This window comes from Lissotriton helveticus, chromosome 9 (assembly GCF_964261635.1).
Source record: "Lissotriton helveticus chromosome 9, aLisHel1.1, whole genome shotgun sequence".
Lineage (NCBI taxonomy): Eukaryota > Metazoa > Chordata > Amphibia > Caudata > Salamandridae > Lissotriton > Lissotriton helveticus.
In genome coordinates, this window is record NC_136070.1 from 686819595 (window position 1) to 686825139 (window position 5545).

General features: G+C 49.2%; 1 non-coding gene across 1 annotated transcript; it reads left to right on the plus strand.

Moving 5' to 3' along the window:
• Positions 1-4178: 4178 nt before the first annotated feature.
• Positions 4179-4251, plus strand: TRNAA-UGC (transfer RNA alanine (anticodon UGC)). The gene has a single exon. It is a non-coding gene; the product is annotated as a tRNA-Ala (tRNA).
• Positions 4252-5545: the final 1294 nt, after the last annotated feature.

Genomic DNA, 5545 nt, shown 5'->3' on the forward strand with positions numbered 1-5545 from the left:
AGCAGGCACAATAACCTACAAAGTTACATGCAGATTTGATGGCTAAAAAGAAACCATGCGATTAAGGTGGGGCAACTTTTAGCCCCGGTCACAGAGTAATGTTGGAGAATAAAACGTGAACTAGGTCATAGTTTCCCTGAGCATCAGACAATCACAGCTGCTCTGGGAAAGTTGAGGACAGGTACAAGGTTCCGAAAAGAAAGCTACAAAGGTTCTGGTGTTATTGTAGGGTGGTGGAGAGTTATACTTCCCTTAGTGCAGCGGCTCCAGGGACCTATGGAGAGTCTTAGTGGCACCAGCATAAGTGTAGTGTACAGGGACCAGTGATTAAAGCACAAAAAATCAGGAACTGATCCCAAAAACTGTTCAAACATGTGCGCTTTACTGCGTTTAAAATAGGTAAGAGGTGTTGTAAGGCTAGCCCAGAATGCGCTGGTGATATTGTAGGGTGGAGGAGGCCTACATGTCTATAAACAGTGGAGCAGCGCGTTGTGTCCCCTTGAAACGAAATAGTTCTGAGTTATAGGAGGATAGCATAACCTCACAGCGATCACACAGCGAGCCAATAGAAAGCCCAAGATTGAAACTCAACTTGGGGCAAACGCAAAGATTTTAAATGCCAAAGACACAAATACAGAAGTGGGATTAAATGCACACAATGCTCATACATTTATTGGTTAAGCACAGAGGTATTTCACCAGTAAGTAGTATGTGTTAGGAAGTATTTACATCAAAAATAAAAAAAAATTATGGATGTTGCGTTAAACGACATATTTCTTTGCAAAATGTTTGTAATCGACACGCACACATCACTCAAATAATTAAATCAAAGGAAAGCAATATTAAAAACAATCTGTTTAAAAATTATTCAGAGGCATAAGAGTAACCTCACTGCAAAACAAAGCTGGGTGTAATCAATATGCGCAAGATATAATTCTACTACTGTACCTGACTGGTGGAATCGCTACAGATTATGTGGTGGAATCCTTGATCCGGAGTCCGTCCAGCTTTTTGCCCCATTGCGCATATAAACACATCAGGCTCCGAAGCTCACACACATCAGTTCATTTGTCACAAGCACGGTATGTGTATCTACCACACAGGGCTGTGTACCTCACACATACAACCAACTGCACATCTACCACACATCCAGTTGCAAAATTGTCACATGGAGGTTGGTCGTCTGGCGCTCATGCCACACACACACATCAACTTTGAGGTACAACTCAAACTGTCACACACAGCAGTTAATCTCTATCAATAAGACATCTGTATATTTTATGCCCCTATCTGTGCACATCACACACATCAGACAAAACCAATCTCCCGTGCCTACCAAAACGAACGTGTTCTTGTGTAATGTAAGTAGTGTTCATGAAAAGTGCTACAATGCCTGGGGGTCGAGTTCACGATAAATAAAACTGCAAAAACACACACACTTACACAGGTGTGAACCTGACATAGTGGATTGCGAATCTATCATAAACCATGGCTGTCAATTTGATAAGCAGGAGCTGTTTTATCACTTAGCTTCGTATATCCCGCACCCGCTTACCTCATACATGAATCTATTGCGCGGCTTAATTTGTAAAAATAATTTGCGTCTGTGCCCAAGGAAGCATGCCATCGATGCTACTTTGCATCACACATTAGTATGTGCATTAGTATGTGTAACATGCACAGGGCAAGGTACTACACCATGCTATAGCATACACTCATTTTGTTAGATGTACATTTTTTGTTTTTCAGTAATCATGACACAGCTGGACTGCATATTTCCGACGGAAGAGCCGTGGCGTAGCACTCTGCTGGTAGTGCTAGTGATTTCACTGGTGAATGTGCAAGGCTGTAACACTGAAATCGTCTGGTTCAAGCCGACGAGTAGTGCACGTGACACAGTGCTCTGAAAGGTAACAGATCACGTTGCTTTGTCGCCGTGCACAACCAAGGCTGTGCTTAAAATGGACGTTATACCATGGGGTGTGGACATAGGTCGGCCGGACGCAAGACATTGAAAAACACGAGGGCAGGAGGTGAAAACACGCATGTTCAACTGAACAAACGGTGTCCGGCATCAATGGAGCACGCGTTTCCCAGACAGCAAAGCGGGTTCCTCAGTGGCATTGCTGAGGCCTGAATGACATTTATGCTAGGTGAGAAGGGAGTCGGCGACAGTGATACCAAAACGAGTTCTGTCCATCTCTGTCAGTGTGGCTTTGGATACGCTTTCTAGGAAAGTAAAAACACGCCATGCGTTTTGTGCGTGCCTGCAGTATGAAAAACTAATTAAACTCAGTACACGACTCTAGAGATAAGAAATAGCTTCACGACAGCCGTGAAGCTAACGACCAAGTCTGGATGGGCCGTCCAAAAGGGAGACAGGGCCGCAACCAAGAAGCATCCTTTTCAATGGGAAGCCAGCGTTTAGCATAAACGCTGACACAACCCAATGAAAATGATTAAATCTCCTCGATCACAATAGCCCTCGCAGAGCGTGCAGCGCATGCGTGCTGCAACGCTAGGCGAGACCTAAAAACAGCAGCTCAAGACAAATGGTGGGGTAGGCACAGGAATGCCGAAGCCTCCCTGTGCACCGCTGCTCACTCCCAAGAGCAAAAAGCAGTGGGAGTGACACATTTGTAAGGATGTGGGACTTACAGCCACCTTTGGCCATTTGCATGCTTTCATTATTGAAAGCCACATGCAAAGGCCAATCCAATGTGTCAAAGGTGTGCAGGCGGAGTGAGGCCCACAAGGAAAAGTTTGTAGTGCTCACAAGAAGCATCGAATTGAGCAACGCATGCGCGCTGCGCTAGGCTCGACCTAAAAATGATAACAAAAAAGAAAGATCCGAAATGTACAGAGGTCAATGTGCGAAGATCAGCATGTATGTCCTGCTGGTCCTAAGGGTATTCTATCAGATGTTAGCCTTTGACTGCTAGGAAGCTGTTGACGTATGTACGTGCTGCTGCTGCCCCAGCTACGAGCTGCCGTGAGTGGAAAGCAGAGAGCGGAGAGCAGCGTTTCTAAGGACTATACGGTTCTAACCCCAGGCCTCATCTTCCGGTGATGAGCTGGGGGTATGCTGGGAAGAGCAGGTGGGGTGGTAGTGGATTGCCCGGGCCGGTAGGGGGGGTTGTACACGGAGGGCGGGGGAGGGGGGTGTTGCCCGGGAAGCTTCTCTGGTCCTTTGCTTGTCCCTGCTTGGCCCGCATGGTTCTTAGCGGCGGCACCCCGGGCCGCTTTGGTGCTTCCTCGTCTTTGGGTTCGGCCCGATGTGCGGTGCGAGGGGAGGGGCGTTCCCATGGAAGCGCTTATTTCTTGTCGTCCGGGCCTCCTGCCCGGCCCGGAGTAGGCGAGGGTGTGACCCCTCTCTTAGCCCGCTTTTTGCGAGGTGGCTGCGTCCTCCCTGTCTCCCTTGGTGGGGCGGGCAGGCGGTCCTGAGGTGGGGGCCCATCCCGATTGAGGAACCCTGCTAGATTCCCTGGAAGCGCCCTGTGACATGGCGAAGGGAAGTGTCCATTTTAGGTTCGGAATTATGCCAATGAACGTTGGGAAACAGTTTTTGTTGAACATTCACCGAATATTAAGAGAAACTGCGCCTCGCCAAGTTTGTTTAGAGGGTGGCGATAGGCGGATCTCTCTGTGCCAATGTTTTGTCTGGCTGAGGCTTCACCTCTCAAGAACCCATTCAGATGTTTTATACATATGCAATCCTTGCCCTGATCTTACAGTTGCGCATTTGGCTTGTGTTCCCCAGAGGTATACGTGAACAACACAACGGCAGGGGTGGCAGCCTGGGGGGGCCAACAGGGGTAAGGAGTGGGCAGGGCGGCTGATGGTTGTTTTCTTTTATTGTAGAAAACGTGCAGAAGAAGCTGTCGTCGTCACCAGGATGTCCATCGGAGGCATCAACAGGTACAGGGATCGGTGCACACTGTGGCTGCAGCATTCGGCGGACTCGGGTGGGGGGGGGTTGAGGCCCGCAACGTGTATTATTGGCTGCGGCCGCGTGTTGGCTCCGGACATAGCCCCCCTTTTTTCCCCTGCTCCTCTGCATCCGTGTGTGCTCGCAGGCTCCAGTGCGAGGGCTGAAGGGCAGAGGCCTGCACCCAAGCCACTCTGAGTGAATCGCACAGGTAAATGCTGACTCACCCATGTTCTTGTGTTTTGAGGTGGGGGATGTAGCTCAGTGGTAGAGCGCATGCTTTGCGTGTATGAGGCCCCGGGTTCAATTCCCCGGCATCTCCACTTTGTTTGTCTGAGCATAGCAGGTATCTCCTGTGCAATAATTGGATGTTTTCTCTTATAAAACAACTGATGAGTCTGGGCAAATTATGTATTTCCTGGGCAATAATTGGTGTGTTCTCTTGGAAAGCAACGGCTGAGTGTGGGCAAATCATGCATCCCCTGTGCCATAATTGAATGTGCTTTCTTTTAAACAACTGGTGAGTCGGAGCAAATCATGCATCTCCTGTGCAATAATGGAATGTGTTTTATTGTAAAGCAACTGGTGCTCAAGTAAGGGGCTCTGATCCTGGCGATCGAGTTAGCAATATGCTTACCTGTCAATTCTGGTTATGGGCTGTTTTCATGATTCCAGAAACGCACGGGTTTCGTTCTCTGATGATCTAACCACGCCTAGCAGGCTGGCCTGCCAGGGCTCGGAGCAGGTATAGGGGAAGAGTACACTGTGGCCAGTGTGTGGGGTTCTGGGTCAGCACGTCCAGGGACGGAGTGTAACCTTTTTTCTAATTTCAGGACAATCGGATCAAGTATGCAGGCACCACTCAGAGAAGGACAGCTGGGAACGGAAGCAGGAATGGCCAGGGCCTTCTCCGGGCTCGGAGCCTGAATGCTGTTCCTTGTTAAGTGCTCTTGGGGGTGCCGGGTGCTGGACACCCCGGGGAGGGACCGCAGGACGCGCCTGGGGCTTTTTGTTAACATGCTACCTTTTCTGGCACGCAGAATTACCTATTGTCACTCGAACGCACCAAAGCTCAAACGTCCGACACCGTGCCTGTGTAAGTAAGTATTGTGATCGGGGTGGTGGCAGAGTAGCTCGAGATGTTTGAGTCATTGAGGCAACCCAGACACAGGGGAAACAGTGGGCTTTCTGACATGTCATTTCTCTCCGTAGATTGAGGGATTCGTGGGATGGTCAGTCCAGCATGGATGACCAGGGCTTTCCCCCCCCGCCTTTTTCCTGCAGACAGTATTTGCTAATGATTACTGTTTACTAGCGCATGTTCCTGTACAGCACATGCTGCGGCGCACTAGTAGTTAAGTTAGGACGGTATTTCGGGGTCCCTCATATACACAGTGCCCCTTGCCTTCCAGAACGTGTGCATCGCTGTGTGATTGTTTAGAGTAATGGCTCAGGGTTGGTCCCCCCTTTTCTTGTCAATAATTGTACGTGACATGCAGTCCCGATTTTCATACCACTACCAGGTGTTCGGCTAATCGATTTTGGCTTTTGAGGCTGCCATGGGGTGTTATCAGACAGGACACGGGCGCACTGGGCGCCCATTCTAATCTCCAACAG